Raw genomic sequence first — 18,641 nt, 5'->3', positions numbered from 1 at the left:
TCCCGAGTGGCCTGTGAGGGCGTCTCCTCCCTCGACCCTCAGCCTTCCTTGCCTTTTGGTCTGGCTCGCTCTCTTGGGCCAGATGCACAACAAATAACATAAAGCTTTGGAAGGTACGGACGTAGCTTTTGAGTTACAAAATGAAGTGCGTTGATTCTTCTTGTGAGCCTCCCAGGGAGGGCTTGGGGGGGGGGGTCGCTTTGTCAGGTGTCTGAGGCCCGCGAAGACTGCAGGGGTGAGGGCAGGGGAGCAGGGTTTCTGAAGTGCTGGGACTTGCGTGGAAGTTGGGTGGCGCGTGCTAGGGTTTGAGCTCAGGCGGCAGAATGGCGGTGTAGGGCGCCCTGAGGCAGGTGTGGGGGCGCCCGCTCCCGGAGTCCTCGGTTTCCTAGCAGCTTTCCCCTTTCCCAGAAAAAAAAAAAAAAAAAAAAAAAAAAAAAAAAACGGCGCTAACAAGGGATTCTGATAACCTCGAAATTGGTGAATCCGGGCAACATCTTCAAAGCTCTCTGACCCGATTGTCCTGCCGCATCTGCCTGAAACGCCGCGTCCTTGAGCTTCTGCGGCGCCTGCCCGGCACGCGCTGCCCCCTGGCGACCGTCCTGCGCCCTCCTGACTGCGGGGTCGCTGGGCGGCCCTCAGCTTTCTGCCCCAGGCCCTGTCCTCGCCTCACCTGGGCTTCCTCAGCCATCGCCTCTCCCGCCGCGGCTTCCAGTACTGTTCCAACGTATCCAGTCTTCTGCTTCCTGCTCAGACGTTCGGGACATCCAGGAACCTGGCTCAGGTCGTGGAGATGCAACCGGTGACTGGACGTTTCTGCTTTCTGTCTTACAGACGCCGCGAGCTCCCAATGACCCGAGTTGACTAATTCTTGTGCAAGTCTTCCTTTTCTCCTTTAAAACAAACTGGGGGAGTAATTTGTCCATGATCGCCAGTTACTAGAGTAACAAACCAAAGCACTTCCCTATATTTCTTCCTCGCCCGAGACCTCCATAGCTATGAGTTTCCTGGCCAAATATTGTTGATTCTACTTTGGTGGTGTTTCACATTTTCATTTCTTTTTACTTAGTCTAAGGCTCTGGTTTCTTTCTTGGATTCTTTTTTCTTTCTTTTTTAAAATTTATTCATTCATGAGAGACACACAGAGAGAGGCAGAGACACAGGCAGGGGGAGAAGCAGGCTCCATGCAGGGAGCCCGACGCGGGACTCGATCCCGGGTCTCCAGGATCAGGCCCTGGGCTGAAGGCAGACGCCCAACTGCTGAGCCACGCAGGCGTCCCTCTTTCTTGGATTCTTGAAGTTACTTTTTTCAAGTCTGACATTCTCCCAAATCACCTTTGTGCTGCTTCTGTAGTCTTTGAGGATGCACATCCATTGCTACATTTTGTTTAAAATCCTGTGTTTACATTGCACAGTGTTATGTTTTCCAATTTGGGGAATGTGGCCATGAAGAAGACATGATGCCTCAGGAGAGCTCCTTTCCAGCGAACAAATAATTACATACACCTAGAAATTAGTAAGAACTATAAGGATGTTAGGAATAAAGAATTATAGGAGCAATAAGAACCACTCTCCTGTACTTGAGATTGTCATGCTGTTTTCTTTTTCTTTCTTGCTTGCTCTTTCGTGGTAGTTTTGTCTGCCTTTCGGAATGGTATTTTGAAGCATACATTTTATTTTTTTCCTGAAGTTGTCAGTGAATGTGCTTCCCGAATAAGATACTCAGTTCATGTCAGCCCTTCAGTTTAATTTGTTTTTAATCTTGCTAGCAAAGGATCCAAAAGTATTTTATATAGTGTGAGATTAAAATAATGAGTGGATGTTTGCAGGCTGACATACCCAGTCTTGAGAGTGCCAAGCAGTCAGTCTTTCATCTTTTCCGGGTCTAAAAACTTATTTTCTCTAGACACCTGCTCTTCACTGCTAGGGACCTGGATCTTCAAAGTTTGTTTTGAAAAATATTATAGCTAGATGGTGAAAAAAAAAAAATGTATTCCTGGACATTAATGAGTTGCCCACACATTGACTGCTATGAATAAGCCTTGGGCCTGAATATTACATTGATTTAAAAAAAATTTTTTTTAAAATTTTATTTATGATAGTCACACAGAGAGAGAGAGAGAGAGAGAGGCAGAGACATAGGCAGAGGGAGAAGAGGGCTCCATGCACCGGGAGCCCAACGTGGGATTCGATCCCAGGTCTCCAGGATCGCGCCCTGGGCCAAAGGCAGGCGCCAAACCGCTGCGCCACCCAGGGATCCCCTATTACATTGATTATTCAAATTTCTTATGGCTTTTTTTTATTGGTAGAAGAATTAATCTAATCAGTAATAAAAATGTGCAATATGGTAAAACTCTAATATTCTGTAGGTTAAATTATCTTTGGCTAAAGTATGGCTATATGGCCTTCCCATTTTTTAAAACAAAAATAGACTGTAATTGAGATGGTTCTCTCTCTCTCTCTGTTTTCCCCAGGGCTTTTATGAAGTTCTGCATGATTTTGTACTGAGAAGCCATTCCTTTATCACAGTCTTACTAGCATTATCTGAGCTTAATCTGGGATATACTTTATAGCTAGTGATCAAAGGCCTAAAGTAAGCAGAAGTTATATATTTGTTGGTGCTTATGACAGCATGAATAGAATAGTTTGGAAATGTTAGCACCAGTTATAACTATCACTACTAGATTTTGAGTAGCACCTGGATCTCATATCAAATAAGATTATGTAAATGAAATCATTTTGATGAGAACGAAGCATAGTAGTTGATACTTCTGGGGTTTCTGCCCAACTCATAGACTCCTCGCCTTCTGAGAAGATCCCTCCCACCCCTGCAAATAGCCCATCTCATGGGATGGGCTTGCCGATAGTCATATTTATATTACACAACTCCTAAGCCTTGACTCATGCTTTTTTTTTTTTTTAAGATTTTATTTATTTATTCATGAGAGACACAGAGACAGCAGCAGAGACATAGGCAGAGGGAAAAGCAGGCTCCATGCAGGGAGCCCAATCACACCCTGGGCTGAAGGCAGACTGCTGAGTCACCCAGGCGTCCCTGCTTTTCACTTCTTGATGCATACTTGATTGAAGAAGGCCACTTAGATTTTCTTTATGAACGGTTGAGACCAAAACCCAGCTAACTCTATGTATAATTTGGGAACAAGAGGTAGCTTTATTTGGTATATTGATGGAGAGGCAGAGATAAGTCAGTCTTCCAAGACAAAAAACAAGGCAGATAAGTGAGAAGGAGAGAGGACTTTTCAGTTCCTGACCCCTGGTCATTTCTGGTTCTGATTCCTTTTTAATTCACATAACATATTTGTATTCATATAACAAATTCTTTTAGGTTTAGGTTAAGTCAGTGTCTGTTACTGTAGTCAAAGAATTTAGCCAGTGAAAATGATGTATTATTATTACCATTATTATTCCTAGAAGGTGTGGGCTGGATGATCATCTACTCTGTTCTGTACAGCTGCTAGTTGGTATCTGAATTTTTGTTTATTTTATAAGTTGGTAAGTTGTGTCTTTTATTTTTAACACTTTGCCTTTCTGATGTGTTTTACACTAAAGAATGCCTCCCTAAGATAATATGAATAGAAATTTGCAGCAAACAATAGTAAAAAACCATAACATTTATATCTGGTAGGAGAGATAATAATAAGTGTCCAGTATTGTAAAAAGCAGAATAGAAAGAGATTTGTTCAGAAAATGTGTCTTTTTAGTAGCTGAAATTTTATGTCAAAGTGGATGGCATGTGGACCGTTTTGCAGTAAGAAAAAATATGACTATATTAAAATAACTTGAGAGTGGTAGTTTACAAAATTATGATCCTGTGATATCTGTGCCTTTTAAAAGACAGTAGCTTATGTTTTTGTGTTTATACTGCTAGTAAATATATGGCTTCAGCAGAATGAAAGTCTTGAATCATGTGCTATATTATCATTGCATTGTAGTATAATGAAATCCATAATTTACCTTGTTGATATGATAACAAAAAGCATCAAGATATAATCACAATCAGAATATTGTTATTGTAAGTACTTTAGTTGTAAATACCCAGGATTGATGATTATAGAATAATAGCTCATAATAGTATACAATCAAGTGGGGATTGTTTGATAATATATAAAGAGGTGAAACAAGAGAATTATATATTTATTTAACCTGAAAGGTCACCAACAGGGAATTAATTTCAGTTGTCAAAGACATATGATCAAATTCATTACCAGCTGTATTCAAATACTTTTACCAAGGCTAATCTTATTTGCAATAACCTTTCAAGAAGTTGGGTTCACACATTTTCCTTTTGACTTGGGAAGGTAGCTTTACATATTACCTAGGATACCACCCATAAGCAGGACGTCATGATTTTTAAAAAGTTCTAGATCTCCTTTCTGCTCATTTATAATAAGGTCCATTGGCCAGCTTCTTCTATATGCAGTTTTGAAAACAAAGATGTGGATCTTTTGAAGTAGTGCCGCAAATGTCTTGTTGCTGAGAAATCTATCTAGAATGTTTAGGCCCACGTTTACAAAGGTCTGCGAGATAATTTCTACCAGTTACTCTCAAGTAACATCTGACACCAGGATTTTTCTTAGGAATTATGTTAAATTTCAGCTTATAATTCTACATTGCTGCAACTTTCTAAACCTCTTTCAGCATTTTCGCTCTGGTAGTTTCCCAGCTCTGGTTATTTGGAAGGAGAAGGGAAATGAAACCAAAGAAAGAAAAAGACAAATACAAGTAATTTTATTCAAATGCCCAAATTAACTTGATTAAAGTTACTCTGGAAAAATGTTGATAATTTATACTTATGTTTAGATATTCCAACTATGAAAAAATTATTGTGAAATGAATTTTACAGAGGAAAAAGCTGTTTTCTTTTTCATTATCTTAGTAAATGTTAACGTGTTAAAATCAATGTCATTGCTGTGAGTAGTAGATTTTTAGGTATAAATTGAGGAATATTGTGGGTATTATTTTTCTCCAAAAAGACCTTCCCCAGTGTCTGCAAGGCCTGAAATCCTCATCATTAGTACTCCTATCTGTGGTAAGCACTGCCCTGCTGTGCTTTTTTAGAACTCCAGTATTCTTGGGAGTGAAAAAAAGTGACAAACACATATATAGTTTTAGCATATTGTTTTCCTTCCTGATATGGAGATATCTTGGGCATCCTGAGAACTTAGAATTAGTGAGGAGAAGGAAAAAATGCTAGACAGATTAAATGAACATTTATTGAGCACTTACTACATTCTCTAACAATGTCGAAAAATTTCTGTGATGAACATGTTCTGTAACTATGCTGTTCAGTATTGGAGACGTCATCCACATGTGACTACTGATTACTTGAAATAAGGCTAGTGTGATGGAAGAACTGAATTTTAAATTATTTATTTAGTTTTAATTATTTAAATTTGATTTAAATAGCCACATATAGTTAATGTCTACTGTATTGGACATCACATTTCTAGATACTATACTACACATTATACATTTCTTTTTTAATCTTCACAATAACTCCATGATGTAGGCAATATTCACTCTCTTGAACAAAATCCGGGAACTGAAGTTCAAATAAATGAAGTGATTTTTTTTGGTGTATCCTGTGTGTATGAGTGATACAGTAGGATTTGGGCCTGAGTCTGAAACTGCCTCTCTGAAAACAAAGTGTCTTATTATTTGTGTTGCCAAATCTTAGCCATCCTCAGAGACTGCCTTTCTTCCAGCTGCTGTGAAGGAAGTAAAAGATTAGAAATCATGAAATTAAGAAATATGTACAGTGTTTCATCTTATTTGAAAGTAAAGCTGACCCTTATACAACATGGGTCTGAATTGCACGGATCCATTTATATGTGGATCTTGTACAGTACAGTAAGTGTAGTCTTCCTTCTCATTTTTTCAATAGCATTTTCTTTTCTCTAGTTTGTTATAAGAATACAGGATAAAATACATATAACATACAAAATATGTTAATTGAATGTTTATGTTATCAGTAAGTCTTCCAGTCAACAGTAGGCTATTAGTAGTCAAGTTTTGGGGGAGTCACAAGTTATACGTGGATCTTCAGTTGTGTGAGGGGTCAGCACCCCTAGCCTCCACGTTGTTAAGTGTCTCTGTAGTGAGGGGAACTATGTAACTTAGAGATTCTTTTATTAAGGGTTGAAAAAAGTTTTATTTTAAGGGCTGTTGCCCTTGGGCTTTGATAAATCAAATTAATTAGTCTGCCTCAAAAGAAATTTTGATTTTCCTGCTGCATATTCTAGTCCTGGACCCTGACTACTGAGAATAGTCTATTGTGCCACTGAGGTCTCTGCCTTGTGACAGTCAGTCAACTGTTATTACCACAAATTTACTAGCCTGAGTTGCCTGAGCGAAGGGGCTGAATAATAGAAATCTATTGCATATATGATTTTGTCTCTCTCTGGGTAATAATAAAAATGCAGAGAATATCATCACCTTATGAATGGCTGTAGAAGTGATTTCTAGTTCTATTTTCTTATCTTTTAGACATTTTTAATAGATTAATGGAAGCAACAGATTGCTCTATTCCTATGCCACTCAGCAGAAGCAAAATAGGTGGCTTTTTGAAGTTTTGAACTGTTTGACTTCAGAATGGAAGGCAAGAAGATTATTATTATTATTTAAAATTTTTTTTTTAAATTTATTCATGAGAGACACACATAGAGGCAGAGACACAGGCAGAGGGAGAAACAGGCTCCATGCAGGGAGCCCGATGAGAGACTCGATCCCGGGACCCCAGGATCATGCCCCGGGCCAAAGGCAGGAGCTAAACTGCTAAGCCATCCAGGGATCCCCAAGAAGATTATTTTTATGGGAGATCAAACTTTCTTTGTAAGTAAGAGGGTTTTTTTCAGTGTCATTCTAATCCGTACTCTTCCACTCTCAGTAATTACACTATGATTAATGAATGACTGGCCATTTCTTGCAGTTTTGAATTCCTGTCTTTAATCCTAATTCTAGCTTTAATACCTTCAGTTGGATAGTCTCACCTTCCAGTTAGTTCCTTTATAATTTTAATTTGCAGTATTTTTTTTTTTAAGTTAAATAATTTCACATCTATTTGCCTTAGTGAAGTTTCAGCTTTGGAAGATTATATTTCATGTTCTAGAATTTATCTCTGAGCTCAGCTTAGAACATTGAACGTAATTTGTTTTTTTTATAGAACCTGGAAATTATAGGGTTGATGACACAGGAACCACATCTCACTGAAGATGAAATATGTTAGTTTTCTCATCGCAATTTAGCAAATTAATTACAGTTTTTTCCTGTAAAAAACTGTTGTTTTGTTGTTGTTGTTACTTGGTAAAGTTCAGTGTATGCTTTCCAGACTCTAGATTTTGTAGGTGTTTGTTGCTGGGACTTTTGTCTTAATGAAGTCTGGCAGTATCTCTCGAGGTGAGACAACCAGTTCTACTTTTGCTCTGGCACTGAGTTTTGCCATCTGCTTTAGGTCTGACTTTCAAACACAAAGGGAAAACACAAAGCATAGCCAACTTGGTGGTGACAGCTGGTGAGAAAAAAGAATCATTGTGTTTGACAGTGTCCTTTGGTAACAGACTGGGAGGTGAGTCAAATACATTATTATCTCAAGTATGGATGTCTGCAGGTTAGTTGGAATTTTAATTTCTGACTCACTCACTTTATTTCCACTTCTTAGAGGAAACCCCTGTCACACATTGTCATATCCACATGTTCTTGGACAAGGGAATTATATAGACCAATATCAAAGTAGAGGGCATTTAGCCAGTGCCTTGTGGATATGCTATTTGTTTCAGCCTATGTGTATTTTTAAACCAGAAGTGATCACAGACAGAATTTGTATATTTTAAAATGGGCAAATGGTCATCTTAGAGATATTACTTCAATACTTTAACTTTTTTCTCCATTAAAAATTTCATACTAGTTAATAATATCTAAATAAGGGGAAATTTAGATAATTAGTTAATTACTTTTAAAATTAAAATTAAATTAATTAATATAGAGTATATTATTAGTTTCAGAGGTAGAGTTTAGTGGTTCATCAGTTTCATGTAACACCCAGTGCTCATTACATCAAGTGCCCTCCTTAATGCCCATCACCCAGTTACCCCAGCCCCTCACGTGACTACCTGCCCTTCAGCAACACTCAGTTTGTTTCCTGTAGATGAGAGTCTCTTGAGAAAATTTGTTTTAGATGATTAAATTTATATTTGAACAATTGGAATTTTATTTCAAATCATCTGGAGTAAATCATATTCTATGATGGTTTTTACAACTAAGTAGTTTCAATTTTTTGGTTTTATTCTTTAGCAAGCAAATGAAGCTATGGCAGGCCCTTGAACATGGTTAGTTATTGGAAGCTGCCTTATATCTAACACCATATTAGGATTGGGGTGAGGTAGGTGTAGAGATAGGAGAGTGACCGAGACCTTAAAAGCCAGGGTCATTTCCTGCTTCCTGTTTTGGAAAGTGTCTAGAATTCACCGTAATTTGGTTTTCAACTCTGTACTTAGAAGCTTAGTTTTGTCTTTCCCCAAAGGTCGATATAGAGAACTCATTTTCTGCAGAGAAGGGCCAATTGAATAGGAGCATGGGATCAATGAAAGAGGCAGTTAAAAACCTACTTTGTTTTCTTCCCTTGGAGAAATATAAAATGCTTATTCACTAAACACGAAACCAAGTTATCTATTATTCACCATGAACCTTTTCTGGAACAAAGTACAGCATAAATGATTTATTTTGCATTATGAAATAGAGTTAAAAGAGAAATGAGAAAGGAGGGCACCTTGCAGTGAATGAAAATGGGAGAAGATGCAGAAAGGAGATACGGAGACTGAGAGGACAAATACGGAAAGAAGGAAAATGAAAAATTTATTTATTTATTTGAAAGAGAGAGAGCACATGTGCAGACAAGTGGGGGAGGGGCAAAGGGAGAGGGAGAAGCAGCCTCCCTGCCGAGCAGAGAACCTGATGCAGGATTTGATCCCAGGGTCCTGGGATCATGACCTGAGCTGAGGGTGGATATTTGACTGACCAACCCAGGTGCCCTATGGATAATTTATAAGTATGAACTTATGTCCCTGGTAATAGTTTGTTCTGTTGTTAACCTGGGATTATTATCAGTGTTAACTAACATCTCTTAAAATTTTCCATTGAAATTCTTTTTTCTTTCTTTCTTTCTTTCTTTCTTTCTTTCTTTCTTTCTTTCTTTTTTTAGCAAGAGGGTTCCCTTTTTTTAGGCCTAATTTTTATTTATTTATTTTAATAATAAATTTATTTTTTATTGGTGTTCAATTTGCCAACATACAGAATAACACCCAGTGCTCATCCCGTCAAGTGCCCCCCTCAGTGCCCGCCACCCAGTCACCCCCACCCCCCGCCCTCCTCCCCTTCAACCATCCCTAGTTCGTTTCCCAGAGTTAGGAGTCTTCCATGTTCTGTCTCCCTTTCTGATATTTCCTACCCATTTCTTCTCCCTTCCCCTCTATTCCCTTTCACTATGATTTATATTCCCCAAATGAATGAGACCATATAATGTTTGTCCTTCTCCGATTGACTTATCTCACTCAACATTATACCCTCCAGTTCCATCCATGTCGAAGCAAATTGTGGGTATTTGTCATTTCTAATGGCTGAGTAATATTCCATTGTATACATAAACCACATCTTCTTTATTCATTGAAATTCTTGATTTTGTCATTCAACAATTGAGTATTTACTGAGAATTTACTACTTGCAAGGCAATGTGATGGGGCATGGGGAATAATTATAATACTTGGTGAGCAAATACTATCTGCCAGGTGCTAGAGAAAGCCTTTTATGTAGGATTTGTTTAATCTTTACAACAATCCTCTGAGGTAGGAGTTACTGCTTCTTTTCATTATATATTACATGTAGAAAAAATGGGATGTGGAGAAATTAGAGCTGACAAAATCTTTTTTTCAAGTGTTCTGATTTGTAGTGTTTTCTGATTTCTGTTGTATAAGTATACCTATCATGGCCGATTTCACACTATCAACCGTTTAACAACTGGCTTGCAAAATTTCTGAATATTAAACTATTCCTTCAGAGCAGGTATGAGCTACCAAAGGTGATTGTCTACCTGTCCTCAAAATACTTAAAGTCCAGCAGGGAAGATAAGATTATGTAAGACAACTAGAAAATGAAAGGAACCAGCTAAGGTGGTAAGGAAGTTTAGGACAGAGATACATTTTCACTCAGCTGTTTTTCTTGTAATTTTATTTTGTAGTTAGAGAAGGCTCTATGATGGGGACATTTAAACTGTGTTTTGAGGAATGGTTAAGATTTGATGATGTGGAATTAGGGACAACAACTGCAGGGATTGAGAAAGGCAAGGCATGATAAACCGCTGTTCAATGTTCCCAAACTTCTTTCTTAAAATGTGCTTTTGGCTATGAAGTAGCAATACCCTAATAGTCCACAAGGTGGTGGAATAACTCTATCTTTTTCTCATTTTAAATGCAAACGACAGTCTATCCATTTTACATAAACTGGACAAGAAGTTTTTCTCTGTTGAAAATAAGCAAAAGTTAAAAAATGATTATGGAAATCACGATGAGGAATTTCAGAGAAATGCTTTCTTTTGCAGTGTAGTGTTTACATTCGCATTTACATACAAACTAAGAGAATTTCATGTTCAAACATAACTTGACTAAGTGTGAAATTCAGAGTGAATAAATTTGACAAAGATACAAAGAACTTTCCAGAGGTACTAGCTTGGGAATGCATTTTGTCTGAGAGCTCAGAATTGGTTATATCTAAGTTTTACTTAGAACTGACGTAACTTAAATTCATTCACCAGATTTGAATGGCTAAAGTATGCCAGTCATTATGCCACGTAGTTGTACCTGTCATGCTTTGTATCCGGATCTCATTATACCTAGATCTGCCAATAGTCACAAAAATACAATTTAACCAATTATAGTACAAGTCTTAAAATATGTTGTTGTTTTTATCACTAACACAATTTATTTGGTGCTAGAGTTATTTATGATGAATATTCATTTTCAGCATTTGTTTATTTAGTTATTCAACACACATTTATTGAGCACCTACTGTGTGTTGTTCATTGTGCTGTGTGCTGTTTTAAATGGTCATTTAGTTCACAGAGTGCTGCAGCTGGAAATTTTACAGCCAGGCATTTTAACCCCACATGGATGATAGCTCCAAAGGAAATGGGTTTAAATTAAGAAAGATGGTATAGCCATTCTACAGGAGCAGAAAAAATAGTGGAGTGGGTGCTGGAAGGAGGATTAATGAGGGTGATGCTTCTGAGGAAATCTTCAAGAATAGAAGTGGTGTAATTGAAACATAGACTTGCTTGAAGGCAAGGACTTAAGCCCTGTGTCACGTTCTCTCCAGTGTTATTTCAAGTTTCTAAATGTTGGAGCGGTGATGTGAGAACATGCCCTCAACACACCATCTGTGAATGACCAGTCTATACCAGTGTGGTGCAATATGGTCATTTCTCTCACAGAGCATTTTCTTAGCCTCCATAGGACAGGCCTGAAGATGTAACTAGGAAGGAAATGTGGGACATGGGCATTGGAAACTGCTTTTTAAGCACTAGGAGCTGAAGGAGATGTGTAGATTCCTGCCCCCATTCTCAAGTGAACCTGTCTCAGCCTTCAGCTATCCTGTCATCTTCACTTGGAGTTTCCCAGGATTTCCTTCTATCATTAGCCTCCTCCCCATCTCTACCCCCAAACCCCTACTTGTTTTTAATTTGGCTCAGTTCTGGTTTAACTGAGATAAGGTGAAAATAGCCCTTACTATGAGTATAATGTCATTACATCCCACTGGGAGAAAATTATGCTATATACTGTAGCAGAAAAAGCTGGATAGCAATGACAAATGAGATAGAGTTGGTAGAAAGAACAGTAACATTCTGTGGGCCTGGGATCCTTCTTGATTCTCATGGATGAACAATAAGAAAGGAGCAAAATAAAGGGAAATTTGCAGTTTCAAAACCTTCTTTGGTAGGTGGAAATTAAATTTTATTTAGAAATAGAGGGCTGCATTGGGGTGCATCTGGATAGCTCAGTCAGTTAGGTGTCTGATTCTTGGTTTTGGCTCAAGTCATGTTCTCAGGGTCATGACATCAAGCTTCATCAAGCATTCAGTGTGGAGTTGGCTTGAGATTCTCTCTCCCTTTCCCTCTGTCCCTGTCTTCTTGTTCATGTGCACACGTGTGTGCTTGCTCTCTCTCTGTCTTCCAAATAAATATATAAATCTTTTAAAAAAATGGAGGGCTGTATAAATTGTAGTTTTTGAGTGAGGTGATTATCTTGTCATATTGAGCTAGGTTAGAGGGACTAACTAAAATGCTAACCTACAGAATAGCTAGGTGTTTTGGGAAGGAGGCCAATCATAGTAAATTCTTTCAGAATCCTTCCACAGACTCAAAAGCTTTAGAATATTTATTTTTTAAGTGGAAAAATGTGCAAAACAATAATTTCTGTTTCTTTTTTCTTTGCCTAAAGCTCATGATATTTTTGTGCTATGCCAAGAGGAAAATTCTCTCCATGCATACGTAGTTTTTTCACTTGTCAGTACTACTTACATACCGCTCACACAGATTCATTGGGATTGGGGATCCGGCATTATGCATCAACAATGAAGCATTTAGGGATCCCTGGGTGGTGCAATGGTTTGGCACCTGCCTTTGGCCTGGGGCACGATCCTGGAGACCCGGGATGGAATCCCACATCGGGCTCCCGGTGCATGGAGCCTGCTTCTCCTCTGCCTGTGTCTCTGCCTCTCTCTCTCTCTCACTGTGTGCCTATCATAAATAAATAAAAAATTAAAAAAAAAAATTAAAACAAACAAACAATGAAGCATTTAAGAACGTGGTTTATATCATTGTATATTCCTCACCTTTCTTAGGTGTTTTTGGTGAGGATGTTCTAAGTGGTCTTAGATCTGTACTGAATGTAGTGGGTGCCTGAACTCTCAGGGGTTGTTATTTTGCTTTTATATGGAATCATCTTTAAATTTTTCATACCACTGTGGAATTGGGAAAGGGACCTTAAAAGGTGGGAAGAAAAGAAAGCCTGTACATCAGAACAGCTACATGAATTATCCAACTCCATGAACTATCAAAAGTCTTCTAAAATATCCTATTTTCCTATACTAGATTTGCTAATTTAAGCTTTGCTTTGTTGATAATAATGGAATTTTCTCACCACAGTTGGCTCCTGCGAAACTAACCATGGTGACAAGGAAAAGCACATTGAACTTGAAATCCATTGTTCTTAGAATACACCGAGGCACCTGGGGGTGCTGAAGGGAACTCACAGGGGTACTGCAGGATATTTTAAATGTTCAAGGGAAACACAGTGATACAGAAATTACTGCTCTGGGATGGTTCACAGTTTCAACATTAAATTATATGACATTCCTTTTGATTAGGTAGCATTTTCGGGAAGCTGGGTTTTTGGTGGTTACTGTCTTACCAAGCAGGTACCATTGACAATAATTGCGTGCCAGAAAATGAGAGTGCCAATTTTCAACTTAATTCCAAGGTGTGAGAAGTTGTGCAGGGACCAGAAGACATATATATCCCATTAGTAAGTAAATATGGTCAATATTTAAATATATATAATTTTCTATTTGTGTGAATTGACCTTCCAAATGGCGTTAAGAGGATGGGACATAAGTAGTTATGAAGATGTTTGTACCTAGCAGAACTCTTAAGTGTTTCTTCTGGCCTAGGGATGTCAGGAAAAAGTAAATCAGACACTAAAGGTTACCACGAACCAAAAGTATGGAAACCAGTAGTTTACTTTTTATAAGTTGGTTTCGGTGGCCTTTTTTTCTTCTGAAAAGGTCTTATATTTTTTCCCCATCATTTTATCTAAATGCACAAATGTAATCATCTGCTTTTTTTTTTTTTTTTTAAAGTAGCTTCCATGCCCAGCATGGAGCCCAGTGCAGGGCTTGAACTCACAACCCTGAGATCAAGACCTGAGCTGAGATCAGGAGTCAGATGTTTTTTTTTTTTTTTTTTTTTAATTTTTATTTATTTATGATAGGAACACAGTGAGAGAGAGAGGCAGAGACACAGGCAGAGGGAGAAGCAGGCTCCATGCACCGGGAGCCCGACGTGGGACTCGATCCCGGATCTCCAGGATTGCACCCTGGGCCAAAGGCAGGCGCTAAACCGCTGCGCCACCCAGGGATCCCAGGAGTCAGATGTTTAACTGACTGAATCATTCAGACACCCCATCACCTGCTTATTTTTAAAAGTATTTTATTCTATTTCTCCTAGCTTTCCTCTTCCTTCTTCTTCTACCTTCTCATTTCCCTACCAGGTAGCTTATTAGCAACCTAGTATATATCTTTTTATATTTGTCAAATATGCTTCTTTAAGATACATATTAACTTATTTAAACATGCAAGGCTGGGGGGGATCACTGTTTTATGAAAATAAGAGCATGATAGTTACAAAAGGCGGGTGACATTGAGTATTATTATGAAAATGATTTTAACTTTGCAGATCCCTAGTAATGGTCTCAGAGATCCCTGGGCCATACAACATTTGCAATAGATTTGTTTTTACAATAAGTGAAAATCTAAATCTGAATTGCAATGATATACAATATCATTTTTTAAAAGTTCTGTGTGAATATTTCATGTGTAAAAATGCTTGATGATTTTTATCTATCATATAGTGTTATAAATAAATGTGCTTTGAGTGTTATGATATATGATGATTGATCTTGAGATTTTTTATTTGCTTTATTGACACTGATTCAGTATCTTTTGAACTTATAATTATTTTAAGTGCTTTAGTGTGTAAAATTTATATGCAATGTTCTTTAATATTTTCCTCATTGCATTTTCTCTTTTGGAACTTGATTATTTTTCTGATAAAAATGATTTATAAGCAACATTTAAAAAAAATTTTTTTTAAAATTTTTATTTATTTATGATAGTCACAGAGAGAGAGAGAGAGGCAGAGACACAGGCAGAGGGAGAAGCAGGCCCCATGCACCGGGAGCCCGACGTGGGATTCGATCCCGGGTCTCCAGGATCGCGCCCTGGGCCAAAGGCAGGCGCCAAACCGCTGTGCCACCCAGGGATCCCCTATAAGCAACATTTTTGAGCATCATTTTTATTCAACATTTTGTTAAGAAAATAAGCCAATCATATTTTTTTCCAAATAAGTCATTTTTCATTACAGAAGTAAAATTTGTTTCACTTTTTTTTTTTTTAGGTTTTATTTATTTATTCATGAGAGACAAAGAGAGAGAGAGAGAGAGATACACACAGGCAGAGGGAGAAGCAGGCTCCATGCAGGGAGCCCAATGTGGGACTCGATCACAGGCCCACAGGATCACACCCTGGGCTGCAGGCGGGACTAAACCCCTGGGCCACAGGGGCTGCCCAAAATTTGTTTCACTTTGCACTGATTCCTGTTCAGCATCAAAAGATATTCTAGGCTGTTACCAGTTGGTATAGTATTAGAAGATGTTCTTTATTAATATGGGTTTTGCTTTGTTTTCTTATGGATTTAAAAAATTCATGTTTGTTATATTCAAGAGGAACATTGAGAAACTCTCCTAATTTTATAGTCTTTTAATCCTGAGTATTTGTTTTTAATACCTTATTATAAAGTCTTGCATTTATAAATACCAAGAAACTATACACTTATTATTTGAGAAATGTAATGCACTGACAATAAAACCAAGGAAAAAAGCTAAACAATTTAAAAATAGATTTGGGAATATAATAAACTGATGATAGTCTTAAGGTATCTTATAAAGATTGTGCAGTGTATTCTTGGTGCATAGTGTGATGTGAGCCAAGTAGGTGGATACTGCATATATTTCTTATCTCTCACTAGTATGGGAGGCCCATATAGTGTTTATTTTCATGATGTCCCCTGACAATTGTCTTGAATTAATTAAATTATAGTTTATATTTCTAGTAAATCTTTCTGCTTATTGCAGTACTATTATAGGATTTACTAATAAGTATAGAAGTGTTTTGACATTTTACCAGTTCTGGCAAATATCAGATGAATATATTAATTTTAACCTTTTGCATTCATGGAAGTATTATTCATTCCTCAAATAACTGCTGATCATTTGCCAAAAATGAGGCATTTTCACTTACTAAATATGAGGTACAAATGTGTATGACATAGAATCTCTCCTCAGAAAGCTTGTAATCTATGGTATATCAATACAAGAAAATAGAATATATAGAAGAAAATGCTAAATACTAGAAAAGAAATATTAATAACAAAATTTGCATTCGTGAAGAGAGACTAGTTTTGTTTGAGAAATTTCATTGTCAAAGATTAAAATTAACCATATATATTTTTCTAGTTTTCCTTATTACAACAATATATTCTAATTGTGAAAAATTCATAAACTCTGGGCAGTCACAAAGAAGACAAATTGCTTATGATTTTAAATTTCACAGAACAATTGCCATCATTAGTATTTGGTATTTGGCTTTTGCCACTTCATTATTTTAAGTAGACTCTCTTGAAAAGTGCTTTGTAAAGATATGCATTCCAGGTGCATTTCTAGGAATAGTGCAAATATTACATATAGCCCTTGGTACTGATGATTTTGGAAGGTGAAATGCTATTAGGTCAAGATACTTTAAGCACAAGTAGTTTTAAAAAAGAAAGCACAAGCAGTTTTATGGAAAATAGTGATTTTCCATGAATATGGGTTTTACTTTACAGTTATGCCCAAGTCATCTCAAAGAGAGTGCAGCTCTCTCACTTGCTGGCTTGGGGATAGGAGAATCTCATTCATGGTGTTCTAAGAATATGGTAGGTTCTACTCAGAAACAAAAGTAAATTTTATCTTACCTGACAGCAGAGAAGGACTATCAGCTGATTCTTAGTGACAGTGAGAAGTGAAATCTTAACAGATTTACTGTTAAAAGTAGGTCCATATAAAAATGATCAGTTAAATCTTTGTAATTCGAATTGTCATTTGCTTGTACTTTTTCCATTCATAGGAAAATATGAAAATTCATTTTTCTTTTTTCATTTAAAAGCATCATATCACAGATAACCTGAAATATCAAGTGATTTGTGCTTCTTTATATTTTGTGTTGGAATCTATTTTTTTCATTAGTAGATTTGTCTTCCTTCCCTGTTTACCTTTAATTAATTAATTAATTAAGTAGGCTTCAAACCCAGCATGGTACCCAACTGGCGTTTGAACTCATGACCCTGATATCAAGACCTGAACCGATATCAAGAGTTGAATGCTTAACCAAACTGAGCCACTCAGGTGCCTCACCCCCCACCCCCGCTTACCTTTTAAGTAATTTTTGATACTAGTATGAATTCCTTGGAGGAACTAGCTTAAAAACATTTTTGGTATCAAGAATATATCACACTGGAATAATAGAGAGGTTAAAGATAGTATTTCAAGTAGATTATTCACATGTAGGTAATGGAAAGTTGATGGCAGGGCCGCCAGTATGCAAAATGAAAAAACAGGGCAAACCCATTTTTTTTTTTTTTGTTCTTTCCCATCTTCTCTTAGCATTCATCATTCTTAGCTCCCCATTTGCTATTTTTCCTTTTGTCCCTTTCTGATGAGTAGCATCTTCTCCTTAGCTATTTATATTGTGGCTAATAATTAGATGTATGCTTTTTTCTTTTATTAAAGCTAAACACATACTGTTGGACATTTTTCTTGGTTATTATGTTGGAAAATAAGCCAGTGGGCTGATTTCCCCAAAGATGTTAGTTTTTTAGGATATTTAAATTTGTTAATCTTTTACTCCTATTTGAATTTTGACAAAGAGTTCCTAGAGAGCCAAAGCTTTAAACTAAGATGGAAAAATGTTTAATGCTCAATTTTCAGGTGGGCTGGAGAAAGTATTTGGAGACAAGTCTGACATTATAGATCTTTCAGTTCATCTTCTAGACAGCCAGACAATTCCAGTTGAATACATACTTCTGTTTTGAAGAGAATAGAAAAGAGAAGTGCTATTTGTGTCTTTTAATGCAAATAGCCATGTGGAACTTTCTTTTCTTCAAGGTTTTATAGACTTTATTGTTGCCGGCAGAAGTTAAATGTGGGGACAATTTTCCTGAAGAGATTTAAACTAAAAGGAACATACCTGTAGCAGATTTGCAAGCCTTCTCTCCTTAGTGATTTCTCTAAGACTCTAAAGATCCTCAAGGAAAAGGCACCAAATGCAGAGTATCAATTACTTTCACATCCACAGTTTGAGCTCCTAAAATGGCATAATATGCAATCTAAGAAAGACAGTCATCTAATTCATTTTCTTCTCAGAGTAGAAAAGTGTGTGCATGATTACAGATTGAGCCTTTAGGAAGGCAATAAAAATAGCTCTGACAGCCATTTCCAATAAAAAAATAATTTTTCACTGGGCAGAGTATCCAATCAATAAAGACATTTTTGGAGTTCTTGTTTGGCAGTATGTTTGGAGATATTATGTCTCTAATAGCAGTTACAGGAGAAAGGAATACATGATTGATATAGGACAAAAACCAGATATTTTATTTTAAGAGAAGTGCCTTATGACCTTTAAGTTTTAAAATAAAATTTCTTTAAAGATTTTTTTAAAAATAAGACTTGACTAAGCAACGGTTCTCTCACTTTCCACTCGTGTGGCTA

At 37.1% G+C, this 18,641-nt stretch overlaps 1 long non-coding RNA gene across 1 annotated transcript in view; it reads left to right on the top strand.

Annotated features, from left to right (window-relative positions):
- The first annotated feature begins 17 nt into the window (after positions 1–17).
- The window catches only part of LOC121496292, a 75,105-nt gene continuing 56,481 nt past the window's right edge, over positions 18–18,641 (top strand). The window contains exon 1 of the long non-coding RNA XR_005989140.1: positions 18–113. This is a non-coding gene — a long non-coding RNA (uncharacterized LOC121496292). The remainder of the gene's footprint in view (positions 114–18,641) is intronic.

The sequence above is a fragment of the Vulpes lagopus genome, chromosome 7, assembly GCF_018345385.1.
Source record: "Vulpes lagopus strain Blue_001 chromosome 7, ASM1834538v1, whole genome shotgun sequence".
NCBI lineage: Eukaryota > Metazoa > Chordata > Mammalia > Carnivora > Canidae > Vulpes > Vulpes lagopus.
The sequence above is the reverse complement of the archived record's forward strand: the minus strand, read 5'-3'. Positions and strand labels throughout refer to the sequence as shown.